General features: G+C 38.9%; 1 protein-coding gene across 9 annotated transcripts in view; it reads left to right on the top strand.

Annotated features, from left to right (window-relative positions):
* lrfn1 (leucine rich repeat and fibronectin type III domain containing 1) overlaps nucleotides 1-20,177 on the top strand; it is a 149,982-nt gene that overhangs the window by 81,697 nt on the left and 48,108 nt on the right. For 2 of the 9 annotated variants that reach the window (XM_050063769.1, XM_050063807.1), the window contains exon 1: nucleotides 18,680-18,728. The exons of 5 other annotated variants lie outside the window; for them this stretch is intronic. The gene's annotated coding sequence lies outside the window, so the exon portion shown is untranslated. 2 more of the 9 variants (XM_050063789.1, XM_050063778.1) reach the window with 2 other exon arrangements.

Below are 20,177 nucleotides of genomic sequence, written 5' to 3'. Positions count from 1 at the left end.
TGCAGATTTAACCACATGTTCACATGCAGAGAGAGAGTGAGAGAGGGAGCTTCTACAGAGTGACACTGTTAGCTATCCCCGCACATAGGCAGGGTTGGGCTGGCGCCACGGCTGTTTGCCTCATAGCCTGCGCAATGGGAGTCGGCTCCATTATCAGAGCTACTGCTTCGCCACCCTGCAGCAAACCCAGCATCCTCGGCTCCTGCAGATTTAATTTCTTATCTCAATAGGGAAAACAGCCCCTCTGATGAACAGCAGAAAACACCCTGGGCTGCTGTGAACACGGATTGAGAATACATACAATAGATGGTTTGATGAACTTATGAACGGGCATAGCATTGATATTCCTCACAGGAATTTGTGGTTGGTCATAGATATTCAAGGGAATTTGCTTTATACTGTAAATAATTATTCAGGGAAGGGACGCTCTGCACCACTAATCCAGTGGTGAAGCAATTATTTATGGAGCAACCATCAAGGACATATCAAGCATTAAACAGGATCCCTCGCAGGTGAATGTCTACAATGTGCTGTTGCTGTTGTGCACTTCAAATTCTAGGTCTCTTCCTTTGCAGACGGATAAAGGTAGCTGTTCAACTGCTGTACTTTCATATAAAAGTCTTATGAGAGCAAAATATCACCTCTCGGAGAACAGCTTAGCATATTCTTAATGACATGTTTTCATAAATGTCTCTGGGGAAAAAAAGACATCCAAGCATTGTACTGTTATGTTACCTGTATTTTTCACTTATGTTTTCCTATTCACTTTATTTTTGACAATCTGAAAAACTTCTTTCGTGCTCCATTTGGTAAGAAGTCCAGAGTCTGTGATGGAAGTGAAAGATTTGACTTGTTGTGGCTTTCCCAGCCCTTTACTAACAGCTTCATCAATGTCATGAAAAGCCACTACAGCGGTAATTGTGTGTCAATTTTCCCAGGCTCTAAAACAAAACTTATTATGTGAACACAAAGGAGTTATATAACTTGATATACCCTGGCTGAATTAGTTTTCTCGTGTTTTACAGTAATCACCAGGTAGGGCTGCACTTGCTGATAGCAGTTCTATCTTATCTGTGGTCCAACGCATCAAGAGTAATTTATTACAGTCGTTAAAGTTTCAAGATCTTCTCTGCTTTACAGTTCCCTTAAGATGTTCCTTTAAACATCCTTTTCAGTAAAGCACTTTAAGGATCCAGTGTGGGGGACTTAGGGGGATAAATTGGCAGAAATTAAATACATTATATGAGGTATATTTTCATTAGTATACAATCACTTGAAAAGAAGAATTGTTGTGTTTTTGTTACCTAAGAATGAGCCTTTTAGGGGCGTCGGTAGCGTAGTGGATAGTGCTGGCGCCCCATGTACAGAGGCGATGCCTCGCTGCAGCGGTCACAGATTCAACTCCGGCTTGCAACCCTTTGCTGCATGTCAACCCCCACTCTCTCTCTCTCACCTCATTTCAATCTGTCCTGTCCATTAAAGGCAAAAAGCCCCAAAAAATAATCTTTAAAAAAACACAAGAATGAGCCTTTTGCATCTATAAAAGTCTGCCACGTTGCACCGCCATGTTTCTCCAGTAGCTAAGAGCAGACAAACCAAACACTGGCTCTAGATAAGGCCATTTGCGTTTTTGTGTCTGCCACTGTAGTAAGCAGCCCCTCTGCGACAAACCCAACATAGGAGAAACTACTTTATTCAGCATTTTTACCAGTTTTAATCATTTGGTTCATTCATTTTGGAGAGGAAGAGACCTCTGAGGATAATTCGGCTCCTGGTAATAACCTCCTAAACAAACAATCAACACTGAAGGAATCCTAACCGGGAGTTCACACTTAGCACATAGGAGAAGTTTCAGCTGGTTGCAATTTGGAATCCTCAACACTAGATGACACTAAATCCCACACATTGCTCCTTAAAGCTTCAACATTTTTATTGTCATATAATAAATGCACACTGCTTTGTAATAGTAAGTTTGTGAATTAATTTTGTTAATGCAACATTACGTGTATGTGCCTGTGCAGGAGTAGAAACAAGTAAAAGGAAATCACAGGACTGTACAGATACCATATCAAAGTATGTACGAAAGACATCACCACACGCCAGGCATGACCACTAAATGTTGCAGTTATTGATTCTGATCGTTTTCAGATGGCTGGGGTTTACATAATGTGGCACCGTGAGAGGACATTGATTTTTTCTTGCTTTGAACTGACGGTCCTGCAGGAGGCTTTTCTGCACAAAGGGAGTGTCAGGCTTCAGCATTGCTCGGGGAAGCAAAAATCGGCTAGATCAGCTACAGTAATTTGGCAATTGGGTAGAAATATAAAGTTAATAATCCGTAGCATGAGCAATCACAAAACCTTATGTTTTTTTCACCTAGAACTACGCGAAGAGTGCGTAAACCTTTTTATTTCCTAATGAAATGAGGAGATCTTTATGAGTGAGGGTGGATCAGGTTAGTTCTTAAGATTCTTTGAAACAGATTAAATTAGTTTCTTTTTTAAAGCTTTTAGCACATTAGCCACTCAGAGGATTTTAATGCGTGATGTGAAATTAAACACTTGTTGATGATGTGGTCGTGAGATTATTAATTATCCTCATATTCTTTGAGAAGGTGATTGTGGTTTCTTTTGGTTGGGAACTGAGTGCAGGAAATGAATGTGACTCCTCTGACATCCCATTACATGTGAGGTCCAAGTGACAATACTTTAATTAGTTTACCTCCTAAAAAGCTGTTTTATGTGGAGAGACTGCACAGAGCAGAGCGCAGCACAGGTCTTATACAGTCTCTATAGTCTGGTTTGTGCATTTGTTATTGTCTTGGTGAATCCTTGTTTGTGCAAATGTGTCCGCTTTATGGAGTTTTTTAATGAGGAAAACCAGTTGCAAACATAATGACACTTTGCGACCACAAATATACACCGCAGGTTTTTGAAAACTGCATGTGAGAGTTAAAAAAAAGTCTAAGTAATAATGCAATTAGACCTATGGAGGACAGGGATAGAAAACAGTAGGAGTAAATTTGTTAAATTGCGACATTGCTGCTGTTTATTTGGGGAAAAAAAGTGCACAGGGAGAAAAAAAGTGAGTCTTCAAAGATGCACTGATAATCATGTTGACAAGCGTTGTGATTAGATTCCTTCCTGCTCAAACTGCAGAGATGTAAAATGAACAGATTGTTGTTTTTTTACAGAATCAAAGTTGTCAATTCAGTAGTCAAAATAAATTAAACTTTTATCGGATTTAATCGCAGACACTGTCTCAGACCGCCTGCTGACAGCATCAGTATGGACACGGTAAACAAAAAGTTCAAATGCATTTGATGGGGAGCTAAGATTGCAGCCAAAATAAACAAGCGAGGAAATAAATAAATATCATGTAATTTAATTAGTGCTGATACTTTGGGATGCTGTTAAAATGCTTATTTAACAGTTCTTTTTCCCTTAAGTTTGGCAAAGGCTTCATAAAGCATTACCTCAGGTTATTAAACGAGTGAACTAGTGTTTTCTATATAGAATTAATCAATACCATAATGTTTAATAATAATTAACCAGCCTTAAGCAACATATTTAATAAATGATTAATTATGAGCTGCAATGCAGAGGTAACGTTATTGTATCTAAGTGTGAAATAGAGAGAGTATCAGGTTTCTTACTCTTTATTAAACTGTGTACGATTTCAGTGCCTGCAGCCTTTTGTTTGTTGCAAAGTTAACTATGTTTTTCTCATGTTATCATACAGCAGGAGGAGGTATAACCAACTGATATGAGTGGAATATCTTGTAAAAAATTCTTGGATTTACCACATCCAACATGCCAAAAATATCAGCACACCAAAGTATAGATTTTCGACTCATTTTGAAATTAGACTCTCTTCATGCAAATAGCTGTTTTGATGTCTTTTGTTGGCATCTGCTGCTTTTCTCAGGGCACTATAATTAAACAGGAGGAGGCCGCAACCCTTCTTTATTCTGTGTCAGTTTGAGAAATGGCTGTTGCAAAACGCAGTGTGTCAAAGCAATACAAGTTGAACAACAGCTAGATTTCGCACACAATGGAAGCCATTTTTAGGAGTGTGTGTATCTGAGGATTCGGGAATTAATCTTCATTACTGCAGCTGCGTAGATGCCTGAAAATGCACCAAAAATCAGTTTGTGGAAAATTTGCTCTACGGCATCCCACTGCATTTTGGATTTATCACAGATATTTATCATATACAACTGCCTGAAAGTCCGAACTTATGAGGACACATTGCTTGTTACTAAACGGCTGAACGGTTTATTGAACTGTTTTTATACCTTCTGCTGGTAATGGCTTAAGTCGCGACAACTCCAATTATAGGTAAACACATAAGAAAACATGGTTAATACTCAATGTTAAGTTCAATTTAGCAGAGTTAAAGCACCTTGAGATTTTTTTTCTGCTGTTTTCCAGCATTTTGAGAGCAGCGCTCCATCACAGGATAAAAAATCTATTCGGATTACAGAAAAATACCATATTTTTTATTTACTCTCCGCGTGTCACCACCCAGGTTTACACCCACAGCACATCCCCTGATCTGACAACATCCTCAGGATAACTCTCATATATCATCATTAAAGAGCACGGACTCGGGCACTTTGTCAGAGTTTGCAGTCCAGTGAAAAGGCACAAAAGGGGCAGAAAATAGATCTCTTTGATGAAGAACAGATTATGATGGAGAGGTGAGCAAACTTTCCTCTCATACACTGCCCACATGTGCAGTACAGCAAGACTTGCCATCTCACACAGCAGCAAATTGCTGTCTGATCCCAAAGACAAGCTGCAAATGGGATGTAATCCTCTTGGATTTTTGTTAAAAGCTAGAGTGAAATCTAAATCTCTCTCCCCCCAATTTAAATTAGTACAAAAAGTGGAAACTGTGTTTACATAAAAGATCAAATAAATATGCTAATTTATCATCACTCTTTATATTTACATAGCATCATTATATAGAGTATTTATAGGCTATCCACACACATTTACATTCCAAAGACGAGCTTTCTTTAACAATCTGTATTATCAGAGGATCAGCTGCCTCTCTCTCTTGCCTGACTTCTTTTGTTGTAATGTGACATGTGAAAATCTGACACAGAAATTCCCGCTGAGTTTTGTAACTAGAGAGCTCACCCTGGCAGATTCTGCTTCTGTTACAGTCTGCCTTTCCTCAATTTTAGTTGGCCTACCTCTGAGGGAGGTGTTCTCTAAAATTAGAAACCTTACTGACAACATGGTAGCTCTCTCTCAGGCAAGACGACATGCAGTGGGTTATTGTAATAAACCTGAACATGTTATAAAAGAGAGATTGTTAGAATGGTATATACAGGGCTTCCTGACAGCTTGGGGGGTTTGGAAATGTCAGTCAGAACAATGAACATCAACACATACAGGCTCCATTTAAAGGATCTATAGCACACAGTGTAAAGTGCATAGCACAAGTGCATGTAGGGCGTGTGCAACCAAGTTTACCAGTTAAACAGTGCATAATCTGGGTGCACAGTAATGTGCAAAGGAGTTGTATTTAGTCCCTTCATTAAAGGCGCTGTATGTAAGAATGTGGCCAAAACGGTTACTGCACTCAAATTCAAAATACTGCCGCGAGTCGTGTCCGCCCCCCCTTCCCTACAGATTCGAGGTTGCTGGACAGCGGCAAGCTGGAGACTGATTTGTTTGCCCACGGGCAGCTGCCGTGGCAGGGCCGCGTCGCCGTGTCCTTGATCTTCGGTTCGATCAGTATGTTATATGAACATTATTTCTTAGTCTCTGTGACATATTAGGAGGATTTTATGACTATTTGCTTTATATTTCTTACATATAGCTCCTTTAATCATGCGTGTTTTATGAGCATAAAATGACTTCAACCAATCAGAGGGTCATGTCCCATCCAGGAGAAATCCAGATGTGCCTGAACCTCGCGCACTGCTATTTACATGGCAGATATGGCAAATAGCACAACGCACATTGTGAACCTGCCTAAGTAGGAGCATCTTACTATCCTATTTATGTGCCCTTTAATTAGCAGAAAGATACTGTAGCACTGACTTAACACCCCGTTTCCACTTACGTATGTGTATGGAGACATCCAGAAGTCCATTCATTCCTATGGGAATCTCTGTGACACCTGATGTTCCTGTGAAACTCCTCCCCTCCATAATATTTCAATTGGGAATTTGCCTCGAGTAGGTTTAAAAAATTGAACTTTTGCAGTGCATTTTGGAGAGACCATATGACAGTGTGCTAGCTTAGCAACAGGCTGCTAACTTGCTAATAGGCTAACTGTATTAGCTAACTAGCTAATAGTTGCCTAAATGTATTGTCAAGTGAGTTTGTATAATTAAAAAGAACTTGTTTATTGAGTTTAAACACACTTTGAATCTGAGTAATGTTATTCTGCTAAAATATGGTTGTACATTATATACAGTTAGATCGTCATTATGACTCATTCGGCTGTTCATACCTCTTTTACATTAAATATTTCACAAAACATGCCGCATACCTGGCAGGCCAACATATTCATTTATTTGTTCCCATGCAATATTGGTCCTGTTTTTGCCCCAGTAATGTTCCAAGCACATATTCCAAACTACTAGATGGTGAAAAACTGACAGAATTAGCCGCTCTCCCATAGTTTCTCTCAGGTTTATAGGTTCTATGTGTAAAGAAACGCACTTCCTTGCATTGGACACTAGAGGCATCATCCGTATATTTACAGATCTACAGACACCAGTCACATACGTAAGTGGAAACGAGGCATTAGACCTTTTTTTTGTTGTTGTTGTTTTGGGTTTTTTGTTTTTTGGTCAATGGCGTAATCACTTTTTGCTACCTCAAAATAACAACGTGTCTAACCACACCTCATCAAAAGAGCTATACACCCATGGATGCACAAATGGGCGCAAGTACATGTGCTGCTTATACAACATGGGCACTGGCCTCCAAAATGACTTTTGACACTGATATCTGCTAATATCAGCAGATATATCGACCTGGAGGATTTATCAGCCCAGCTTTGGATCTAAGCTCATTCTCTGCTCATATCTGAATAATGTACTCAGTAACATAACGGTAACATATTCAGTTACATGTCCAGTACTTCATGTTTCAACACACTTATATCCACTGCAGACTATATAATATTACTTTTTTTGTCATTGTTTGTTTGTTTTTTTAATAAACATAGTAAGAATTTGTAGTGTTGTGAAATTCTGTCTGGCACTGGTTGTTTCTTTTGCCATGCTCAAGACTAGTTCAGCGACTGTTTCTACATGCAGTCTCTTAAATGGCAGCTAATTAGCAAATTAATTATGGGGATGTTCATTATTTGTACTGACCTTTACCATTTTTCAGCTGTTGTGAAAATGTATTTGCACTTTTGTCACATACTTTACACTAAAATATTCAGTGTGTTTTCCCGGCGAATGGGGCATGCCGTGTGAGAGGTCATATTTTGCAGTGAATTCTGGGTAGAAAGATGTTGATATAACAAAGTGTGTTTTCATAGCTGATTTTGTATGCATCTAACATATTTATTATTTATTGTTTAAATACACATAACATTTAAGACGTACTTGTACTTATTTATTTATGGCAGACAGTACTGTTTGATCAACATCAATACAATGTAAAAGATTTAGGCAACAGGCTAATTATCATCTGCAGTCCCAGGGCAGGTTGGTGTCTTACATTAAAAGAAACAAACTAGATGTACAACAAGCAAACAACATCAAAGCTAAAAGAGAACAGGCCATACTGTACAAGCACATGCAACAATAAGAGGGCTTGTCTAGGGTGCCGAATGTGCCAGGTCCAGCACTGATACTTTCAGTTGGAATTAAATGTTTTGTTGGAGCCACTGCAGAAGAGATAATAAATGTGTTGTTGGAGTTTCGGTGAGAAAAGGCAAACAGCCTCTCAGTATGATGTCTCAGAAAAGTGCCATGTTTAACGGTTCACGCTGTGAGTTTCTCTGAAGAATTGTGTCAGCGAGACCTGGCATCTCTGGAGACAGACGTAGTGGGACGTCCCAGGATGCTGCAGGAGGATGAGAGTTGCCAGATTAAGAGCACGCCGAAATGCAGATTTCTGCTCTCTGATCCATGCACAAAAAAAATATTTTTTATTTTGTAAACGGCTCGGGAAGCACGCACAGCTGCATCAATTACAACTGCATGTCAGTGGTTTGATACATCAAATAAAACAAATTTAAAACAGATGAAAATGTGGAGCAGAAACATGACAGGGTGAGACAAAGCAAAACAGGAATTCATAACAGACATCATGTTCCCTTTGTTTGAAATAAACCTCCCCTGATTGTGCAGCACAACAAGAGGAGCTATAAATTATTCAGGTGCTCCCCGATGGCTGCCCATTTACAGCCGCTCACTTGCGTCTGACTGGACGTGTTCTCTTGCCGTATCCCTCTGCGATCTGCCTGTTTTAAAATGGCAGCAAAATACATGTGACCTCTGAGTAGGACTCTGCCTTCCCTCTGATGCTTAATTTATTCATTACACTCCTGTATTGTGTATGCGCCGCAAAGCCCGTAATCGTAAATACTGTAGAATATCAAAATGAATGTGAGGGGGAAGGAGCACAAAGGATTATTACAGCTATATGTAAATAACAAGGTGAAATATGGCTCCTTCCTCATCACGGTGCTGGCACAACAAAGACAGAGGCGAGAGAGGAATAACAGAATGCAGTGGTCATAGATAATAACACCATTTGCTGTATTGTAGCCCATGAAGGACATCTCTCTCTCCAGACAGCACAGCATGTCATTTTTCTACACTGCTGTTCCTTCATTCATGCTGATGTGGGGTTTGCTGTAGTGACTGTCGGGAAGAGGGAAGATGGTTGAATGCCCTCTCTGTGAAGCATGTCTTTGGGTTTTAATGCTCACATCTCCACGACTAGCTGTCTATACCGTTTGAGGGCTCAGTCAATTTTTGCAGATGTATGGTCATGACATTGGAAAATGGCATATGACAATAAATCCTTGCAGGATGTCAGGTTGTCTCTGCAGACTGGGACACTCCCTGCAGATTTTAAGATGGTAAATCTTTACTCAAGCTATACTCCTTGAGATTTTTATGAAGCCTAACCCCGTTTCTGATACTATTTATGGTGGGTATTTTTGTCAGAAACAGTCACTCATTGTGTTCACATGCAGTAATTACCTCTCTGTGTAGTAGATTTTATTATTAGCGTCTCAGTCTGCCATTCATATGCTGGGAATTGTCTCCACATGCACGAATGATTCACCGGCAAACAATGCATGCATGTAATCCAGCCAGACTGTCCTCCCAGGAAGGACGACAGCATCACTCGCTTCAGCAAGTGACCCAAAACGACATCTGTTTACGTTCAAGTGACAAGGCCCACTAGCAGCTGTAGTAATTATGGCGGGGGTCAAAGGAGGAGGTACGTGAAGTTGTCATAGAGCAAGAAAGTCCATGTAGGGGTGAGGTCGGGGGCGGGTGGATGGGTCAAAAAACATCAGACTTTAAAGGGATAGTTTTGATCTTTTCAAGTGGGGGTGAATGAGGTACTTATCCATAGTCAGTGTATTACAGACAGTAGATGTTAGTCGGTTCACCCCCAGTTTGGAGAAGCAGACAGTCTTGACACAGAAGCTAGGCAATGTACTGCTGTGGAGGGGGCAGCAACAAAATGTGTTTTAGCAACCTAAAAAAAGACCCAAGTTAAGTGTATGCTATATTTGAAATATTTTCACCGCTTTATCTTGCCGTCAGACAGTGTTTTTTGGCAGGGAACTGAAGCTGTTTTACTGCTCTCTTCTAAGCCAGACTTCATTGAGAAAAAATGTGATTTAACATCACTAAACTCTGACGTGGGGTTCACACAGGATGCAGAAGCACCTTGATTTCCATAGCAGTCAGCAAGCAATTCTGCTCCTCTTCTCTATTCTAATTGTATGTAGAGCTTTGTCTTTGTGTGTGCGATTGCGTGTGTGTGTGCGTGTGTGTGTGTGTGTGTGTGTGTGTGTGCGTGTGCGTGTGCATGTGCGTGTGCGTGTGCGCGTGCGTGTGTGTGTGTGTGTGTGTGCGTGTGTGTGTGTGTGGCTCTGCTTGTCTCTCTTGCTCTTTTTATAGACACAACTGAAAAATATGTGGAAGTATGGGATGCATATGCTGTCATTTATCATAGTCAGATCATTTATATTGAATTTAATATACACCTTATATCATTTACACTAGATTATTGGTGTGTTTTAGACCAAACAGAGAAACTATCACTGTAGAACGCAAGCTGGCCTGGGCACTTGGCATGGCGCCACGTCCAGTGTGGACAGCCCAATCGGTTACCATGGGCTCCAGAAGCAAGCAGGCAGCGCTTCATAAAAAATCAGCATGCTTTGCAGTGCCTCACGCCCAGTGTGAACCCAGCATGACGCAAAGGTAAAGCCTCAACGTCCGCTGCAAACAGAGCATCTTATTGCTTGTGCTTCACATTAGAAATGAATTGGTGAAATATTGATGGCTTTTATGACAAAGAAGCCACAGGTCAGGCAATATATTTGTCATCGATCTTTCATCAAAATGCGTCTTCAAAACAAGACACTGATCATTTCAACATTTTTGACAGCAGATCAGTTTTAAATATTGCTGAGAGTAATTGAACAAGAAGGTAACCAGACTGCTATCTGCTGCTGAGTTAAAAACAACTCGCACTGAGCAGCATGAAATGAAATCGCAGTAGCTTAAGGCCTGATGGAAAAATTCCAATTATTGACTGACTTCTTTATTAAAACAATGAGAGAGTTTGTTTGGCTGCACTGTACACCAGTTCTCTTGTACTTCTGACAAAATTACCACTCAATGAGTGTTTGCTGTAGTGTTGTACCACCCTTACTGTTACCACAGTAACCATTGGAGTCACAAGATCAACCAGGAGTGAAATCTTAGGGATTACAACTTTAAAGTTTAAACAAAAACTTCTACAGTTTTTAAGCTTCTAAAGCTTACAGTAAAAATGTTGTACAGTGCACGGAGTGAAATGCAATGGAATTGACTTCACTTAAATTAAACCATTTTTATCAGAACTGGAACATTATAGCAGCTCAGTGAGAGAAAGAGACTCAGGAATATGATGTCTAATGGAACAAAAACTAAATCCCCCTCCTACTATAAACCTAATGTGTCGCAGTATAAGTCATTTAGTCAGTCACATATTTTGCATTTGACAGTTACAGCCGCTAAGTATACCGTTATACCGGCAGACTGCGAGCAGGGGAATAGTTTTTTAATGTCGGTTGTCGATTTAATCGTTCTCTGAGCGCATGCAGTCATCAAAGGACTTACAGACACAAATTGAGGTCAAGTCTAGTCGCTTCTAAGGGAGAAGCTTCCCAAATAAATGGATCAATAACTCTTCTAATCACTTTCCCACTTTGATTCTGCCTGACTGTGAAATTCTTTTTCTTGAATCCAATATGAGAAATGGTCTTCTCTCTTTTTAAATACCATCTCATAGTTACCATGCCTTAGTACTGCGTACTGAAATTGAACTGACTTCCAGTCTTTATATTAATTGGCATCGTCTTTACTAACTTAATATTTGTCTACAAAAGTTGTCACTACGTTATGATTGGAGTCACAGTCATTAATCATTAGTCACGCACTGTTGCCCACATTCAGGTATGCATGCCATCGTGACTCAGGCTGCTTACAGAGCAGAACCAGGTTTCAGCATCAGGGTGAGCCTCTGCTTGTTCCCCTGTGTCTTCTCCTTTTGGCAAATAAATTGGAGGGAGCTGACCTTTCATCAGATATGCACAGCAAACTCGAGTGTTTAAGCTTCAAGAATCAGACATGTTAACTTCAATTAATCAAGTGAATACCATTACAGCAGGTGACACCTACGAGATGGTTCACTGCGCCATCCACATATTTTACTCATCATCACTCCAAGGCATTACTTTCTGACTATTTCCCAGTGGACGGGTTTGATCACTGGGCTCCGTCTCACAGTCACTCACTGTCTGTAACACTCAGCGTCTACTTCTCTGCTAGCCTGCCGTTATGTAGGCCTAGTAGCCTCATGATTAGTAAGGTTTTCAAAGTATTTAAAAACAATGAATGAATGATTACTGTCTCAATCATACAACTATATCCAGCCAGTATTTACTTGCAAGACACCGCAAACTCATATAACCCAGATCCAGACAGATTTCAAACCATACTTTAATAAAGTCCAAAAATAAGGTTTTCAAACTGTCCTTGTCTACATCACTGACAAAAACATTTACGCTATAATAGGGCTAGCATGGTACCCAATTTTCACTACACAATTATCATGGCCAAAAAAGTTAAAGGTAAAAATATTATCATGATATCTATAGAAATTTTGGGGAAAAAAAGCAAAACTCTACGTTGAGCCTTATCTTTTTTTTTTTTGTAATTGAATTTGACTCAAGTGTAGGGGAGTTGGAGAGTGAGTCTGTAACCACAGCTGTACAAAAACTCACAGAAAGAGCAATTCTACTTAATGGATAGTGATTTTGGTGGTCAAAGGTCAAGGTCACTGTGACCTTGCATCCATCTTATTCTCGTGAACAGTATACCTTATGAAGGCCTTGAGGGAATTTCTTCAAACTTGGCACAAACATCCACTTGGAGTCAAGGATGAACTGATTAGAATTTGGTAGTTGAAGTTCAAGGGTTAAGGTCACTGTGACCTTGTCCAACGCTTTCTTGGAGATGTGGTATCTCAAGAACAGCTTGAGGGTATTTCTTCAAATTTGGCAGAAGGATGAACTGATTAGAATTCGGCGATCAAAGGTCAAGGTCACTGTGACCTCACAGAACACATTTTTGGCCATAACTTAAGAATTCATGTGGTTATTATGACAAAATTACACACAGATGTCAAATTGGATAAAATGATGACATGATGATATTTTGTATCCAAAAGGTTAAAGGTCAACTTCACTGTGACCTCATAATGTTGTGGAAAAACACTTTTCTGGCCGTTACTAAACACCATAACTAAAACAGCAGCATGTCAAACATCCATGTTTTAGAATTTGTAGCTTCTTTCCAGCAACATCTATATGTGAGGCATCATCAGCTGTCTGTTTCATATGACTCTGGACAGACATGGATGTAAACTGTAAGTGTAACATCATGAAATATCATAGTTATCATCAATACTGGTGTATCATGACACACCTAAAGGAAAAATAAGACTTTATAAATAGTCCATCTTGCCTTGTTCTTCAAGGTTTTGAGAAAAAGTCAGCACACTCAAAATTGAATAAATACTCCTAGTTTTGATAATCTGAACATCAGAATATTTCAGGATTTGATTGAGCTATTCCTGAAAAATAAACATTTCTTAAGTAATTATAATTTGCACAGTACAAAATAAAATGGGACTTCTCTGAAATTGCACAACTCACACAATCTGTTTTCCTTCTGAATATCTGCCAACTCCAGAGGAAGAATACCAGCTCTCAGCTGTGACATCTCCTCGAGATAAGCAACATATGATTCAGGGCCAAACTTCTGTTTAATATGCATACATTTCATTAACTTTGCTTTTAACATCACTTTAACAATTTTCTTTAAACCTAGAAAAAGCTACAACTTAACTGAGGCTGTTTAAAAGCAAGGTGATACATAATAATGTTATGCACTTGTGCCGAAATGTGTATTGAAGTAAGTGAGTTGTCAACAGTTTTGATAATATAATCAAAAATCATTATTGTGATTGAATATTTCTGGGCTTTAGGCTGCTGGACAAAAAAAGACATTTAAAGAAGTCAGCAATGGCTCTGTGAAACTGTGGCTTGTGGACATTTTATAGACTAAGCAAATAATGTGCAGTTTAAATAATAGAAAGTTAATTAATAATGATTACCATTGTTTCCAAAAAAAAGTCTACCTCCTGAGCCACAGCTGAGCCCTAATATGGCATGATGAATACAAAAGAATCATTAAGAAAATCAATGCAAGTCAATAAAATTGTCAAAATTAGTCAATGATGAGGAAGTTATTAGTTAATCAATAAAAAGGCAGGTTTTTTTGTTTCGTTTTTTTAAAAGGTTACAAAAGACAAAGCCTAATTGTGTACATCAGCCTGTGTTAAAAAAGGGCATTTTTAGAGGTATTTTAAAATCTGTTGATAGTTTTTACAAGACAAACTCTTCACTGAGTTTCACAGTCGAAGGGCATTGATCGGAAAGGTCAGATTTTGGTATCAGTAGCAAAACTAAGTGTTAGAGTCATTTCTAGCAAGTCCTAGTTTCCTATTATTTCTTGAGTCAGTCTAATGTGCCACCTCTCCTGGCATCTCGGGAACCTTGAATTAAAGGCAGGTGTGTTGAATTGAGCGTGGAAGACGCCACGGGGTTACAGTCTGTAACCACTGTGTTTTTTGTTAATCTTAGTTTTTATCGTTTGATGAAGTCGTTTGATACTGATGAACTTTGTATGTCTCTCCATACATCCAGCAAATCAGTCAACTCTAAAACCAACCGAGGCACCTGGATCATCAAACAGTGAGTAAAACTAAACCAAAGACAGTGAGTGCATCATATCTCCCGTCATGCCGTCTATTTTTTAACTTATTTGGAAGCCGCAATACTAAGAGAGCTTTACAACAAAAACACCTAATCAAGGGTAAAATTCTGGCTGGCCAGACTTCACATATCCAACTGGTGTTAAGAGTCATGGTGATGAAACTGAGATGAAATAAGAGCATGGGTAACTTTCTCAAGGTTAGTAGAGACTGTATTTTATCGGTACTTTTCACTGGAGGAAGTGAGACGAAACAGTTCTTGCATCTTGATCTCAGGAAAAAGATCTGAGTAAAAAAAAAAAAAAAGGATTCTGATGCACAGAGCTAACAAGAATTTCCAGAAAGGCTGCAGATGCTTTTTTAAATGAGATTAATAGAGTAGAGTGGGTGGAATTCAGGTATCCTAGATTCATTATCATTAACTTGCAGAAAGTTTGGCAATATCACTTTATATCTGCAAGCCAATCATTAAGGTGAGTCTGCTGGTGTAATTTGACAGAGGATTCAGACCTAATAATTTCATTATGGGCTGGATATGAACCTCTTTTTTCATTGCAGATGTTTTTAAGCATGTTATCAGTGATTTTAAAGGCTTTAACTCCAGTAGTGGGTGTTTGCTGGAGAAATAGATATCCTGTTTGCAAATGCTGTGACCGCGTTGGATCATCCAATATTACTACCATGCAGAGATAAGTGAGCTGCAGAGCAGAGATTTAAATACAGTGGATATCAGTGTGGCCTCAAAAATAGAAGAAATAGTCAGGGGTTGGAGGCAGCTCACTTTTATTCATTTGCTGTAGTTCAACAGATTAATCCTACTGTTCCACAGTTATTGAACATTTGGTGCTGGCTTTCAGCGTGTATTGACACAACACCTCCTCTAAATAATTAAATTGCAGTCAGAACTTTATTGCAAAGATTGATGGAAAGCTCTTGTGCTTATAAAAAGTTATTCACTCAAGGAAGGAGCTAAGATCAACTCACGGGAAACACCAAATGTCAAATACAGTCGAGATGATGCACTACACCTCCAGCAGCAGGAGAATGATCCATCAGCAAGTTATGGTCTGAGCCGTTTGAAGGGCAGTAACTGTGACATAAACCCTTTTTCCGAGCCTTTCAAGCAGGATGACCTGGTACATGGTGTCAACTGCCTCACTGAGATCAAAACGGGTTCAAACAGAGCAATCACAAGCACAAACAGCAACAAGGGGAGCTCAAGGAAAACCGTCTTATGTGCTGTGGAACGTCTTAAAACCCAATTTAAACTTCTCAGCGCATTATTATTCATAGAAGGTAGAAGTTTCAGGAAGCTGCTCTTTCCCAAACCTTGGAGAAATATACAGCTCATATGAAATATATAAATGACATCAATGTTGTATTCTAATCAATGGCACACTGTACCTCTCGAAGTTTTGGGGAAGATTTAGTCCAGGTTATTAAATACTGACTGACTGCAGCACACCAAAATGGAGAAGAGCTCCAAAGTGACATACATTTAAGAAAGACATATTTTCTCATTGCACTCTAAAATCTCTAAAGGCCTGACAGAGAGCGATTGACATTTTCATACTCTAAGCTCTGGATATTATTCATAGAAATGCTGAGCATATTTGAAGAGGACTATTTTAACATTTTATAGAGTCCCAGCATCTCACCAGAGGTGACTTGTTCCACCCCACACGACTCCATATCCATTATAGATGGCCGGCTCAGGCAAGCCAGCAGTATACATATGTTTACAACTGTCAAATGCACCAAGAGGAGTTCCGAAAAAACAGCTATCCATCTGAGCTGGATGGATCCTGAAGACCTTGTTGTAACATTATCTCCAAAGTATATCAATAATACATGCAGAGATAAATGTGCCAGAGTGCATGGAACTAAAACCCTGGCAGCCAGTGTAGCTTCAGGAATATGCAGTAAAAAAAAAAAAAAAAAACGAGGTAAATTCACTTTCAATTCAGTCATTTCCACGTCCCGTAAATTTTAAAGTTGAAGCATTCATCTTAATTTATCTATTAACAGAGCTTTCATTCACAGTAATTATTTCCTAATCAGTTTGAATGTAAAAAGCCTTGGGAATGAAAAATCCACATTCTGAATTCAATGTACTGACAATGAGTTAACAGTAATATGAGGGCAGAGATGATAAGGTTGTCTTTTATTTGCAAGTAAAGGACAGGAAATGCTCAGTTCCTTATCTGCTCAGAAGGTTGAATGAAAGGCGCTTTAGTCTAAAATGTCATTTTTCTCAGGAAAAAATGTTGTTGGAGTGTGGGGGAGAAACAGAATTTAAGATTACCGTCAAGTACTTGAAAGTTGTCCCCCAGTTAAACTCTGTTTTGGTGTAAAAGCTCCCTTTGATTGTGTAGTTCAAGACCACGCAGGGCAGTGAGGTGTTATGGGTATTTCACTTTTAAGTACATACCTTCAAATATGTTTAATAGTTGATGTTTTGAGGCTGGTGGTTCTCCGCATTTGTTTTAAGGGGCTGGCGAGGGTTTTTGCTCCTCCAAGACGTTTAGAGAGACTTTGTAGAAACCTCCAAGAAGTTTTTCATCTGAAGCACCGTGTCATTTATTGAACAACTCAGAATATGTGCTCGTGTGTTTGTCAGGGTTCAAGCAAGCACAAGAGACATATTGCAAATAAAGAGTTTATAAATTTTTAATGTCCATGAGAGACGAACCAGTTGGTACTTGGAAACCTAATTTCTAGGAGACAAGAGTTGTACGAGGAGACAGGAAGACACATTTATACCTGTCCAGCACAAAAAGGGCACAGGGGATTAGATGCTACATTAAAGAAATACTTCACCCTCAACATTGTCATTTGTTTAACAATTACGTATCCCAAGTTATAATGAATTGGTGAAGAAAACATAGTTTTTCTTGTATGCCTCTGGTTAACAAACAATCCAGAAATGCAGAAAATTCTCCATGAATTCAAGTCAACAGTCCACAGTTAATGACTTATATGGTTTTGCTGTTTTTGTAGTTTTCATACACCATGGAGTCATGTGAGAATGTGAGTTTTCTTTATGAATTCAGCTGAACACGGGGTGAATAACTGAAATACAAATGGTCATTTTGGGGGCTGAAGTTTTCCTTTAAACTTGAGTGAAAAGATAACTTTTTAACATTATGTAGCCCACAGCAAAATATGAATGAATACAAACAATTCATTAAAATGCATAAATAAGTTAAAACAGTTAAAATGTCACATTTGATTGAATAAGAGTCATTAAAAAACGGTGTGATAATAATTTCATGGGAATGTTTAAAAATAGGCCTATATAAAATGCTTTAACGGTACTGTCCCTTTAAGAGATTCATGGTCCTTTGCCCAAAGACCCCAAAACTATGACACAGCATACCTGCAGAACCAAAAACGGTGGATAAGTAAATAATCCAGTATCTTTGGCAGAACGGACCTGAGAGCAGATGAGAATAGCAGAAAAACGAACGAATGAATATTTTTCCAGAGACTGATTTAAGACCTGAAAAACAATAACTACGTGGTTGGTGATTCACAAGAGCCGTATCTAATCAAACCAACTTATTTTATTGTAATACCATTTCACGTTGCAACTGTGTGGAGAAAGCTAACGTAGACTCACTGTATTCCGGACATCACAGTATTCCGGAGACTTGACCTTTACCCGCTTATGTCCGCAAAGTACCCATTTTAAAACATGATAACCCATCAGCAAAATGAAATAAACATCTTTAAGGTGTCATAGAATATTTAGGACTTAGTTTTACCAATATTTTGACCTTTTGAAGGGATACACACATTTACAGAGGCCCTTTTAAAGTTATTTACACATATTTGTAACTTAACGTTATTAACTTTTCAAGCCATAACATTAAGTTTAACTTATATTAACATTACTGTGTTATTAACACCACTTTCCGGACCTGTCCAGAATACCGTGAGTGGAAATTGCCAGCTGTCTGGATTACTGTGAGCAGTCACCGTCATCCGGACACCGTGACTACTGTTTTTTTCAACATTTCTCCCAAATGATTGGCCCAAAATGTGTCAATCAAACTTTGGTATGCGTGTAAGACCTGCCCCCAGAGATAGACATACCAATCAAGCGTATCTATCTGCGCATTGATATCTTATGGGACTTTTACTGTGCCAAGTGTCCGGAACACCGTGAGTCTACGTTATTAACACAAGCTGTTAAGCTGCTAATATTTTCAGTTTATTAAGGGAACCATTTGAAAGTGCATGTTGTGTTGTTAATTGAAAACAGTTGTTTTTTTCTTCTTTTTTTTTCCTCGATTAACATTTTTTATTGTATTCCAATGCCACTACAACAACTTATTCATTGTTGACTTAATTACAATTCTCTTTAAATAGATACATGAACGTGAGGGTTTCGTATTTCATGTAAAGAGGGACACTTATAGAGTCCGATGGCAGTCGTTAGGAGGAGACGTTAAGTTTTATTATGTTTAAAAGACGGAGATGCGAGATGAAAGATGCAGCCCCCGTCGTCGCCATGTTACGATGCACAGTCATTGGAAAACTTTATTGATTTGAATTATATTACAGGTCAGGTTTTTTTGTGTGTTATTGTTCCTGTTTGAAGTTTGAACTTGAAGAGAAGTTTCTTCTGTGGAGTGTGTGTGCGCGCGGAGACTACACATACACCCAGGACACAAGATAGCGAGCCAGACACGCAGACTTCGTTTCTAAACACAAGAGTTCATCTTCATCGTGCTAGTCAGAGGATCCGCTGCGGGAGGATGGACTTTTGGTAAACTTTCTGCCAGAGCGGTAGGAGTATTGGTTTCTTCTTCTTCTTTTGAAACTGAACTGATCTGGAGTACATAGAAACTGAACTCTGAACTGAAGTACACAGAAACTGAACTTTGAACTCTGAATTGAAGTGTTACATTTTGTATTTTGTTCTTCATAATTGTCATTGTTGTATTGTAAGTATTACACTTCATTTTGATTTAGAAAGGTGTAATTATTCTCTTAACTGTGAGAAGAGAAAAAAAAGAGTTAACTCAGGAAGATAATTGAACCTGTGAGAAGAGAAAAAAAAGAGTTAACTCAGGAAGATAATTGAACCAAAATAAATTAACCTTAAATAAGATAGTTACAGACCGGTCTAACATAACTAAACTATCTAAACTAAATAAACTATCTAACCAGGGTGGGTTGCCTGAACTAAATTATCTCTAACCTAGGAAAAAACTGAGGTGAGGAAAAAGAGGTGAAAGTGACAGAAACTTATTTTTGGTACCTGCAGGTTATTGACTGATTCAAATGTTATCTGTGAATGTTTTTATTTTTATTTACTTCCAGTAAAGTGCCGGCTTTTGCATTTAAATCACCTGGTCTCTGGCTCAATTGTATTTGTTACCTGGGGCGGCTGGCCAATAGAGGGCGATAGGGCGCCGCCCCTCCTCGAGCCACAAAAGAAAAGAAAGATGATAATAAATGTATGATTATCATCATCATTATTGTCATATATACACACAATATATTAATTATTCTGATAATTTTCACTTGAAACAGCTCGTCCTGCCTCTGAATATCCAATCAGATGCAGTATGAAGTCACGTTCCGGCCCTTTGGGGCGATATCAGC

The sequence above is a fragment of the Epinephelus moara genome, chromosome 2, assembly GCF_006386435.1.
Source record: "Epinephelus moara isolate mb chromosome 2, YSFRI_EMoa_1.0, whole genome shotgun sequence".
Taxonomy (NCBI): domain Eukaryota; kingdom Metazoa; phylum Chordata; class Actinopteri; order Perciformes; family Serranidae; genus Epinephelus; species Epinephelus moara.
Note: the sequence above shows the minus strand (reverse complement) of the source record. Positions and strands in the feature narration are given on the sequence as shown.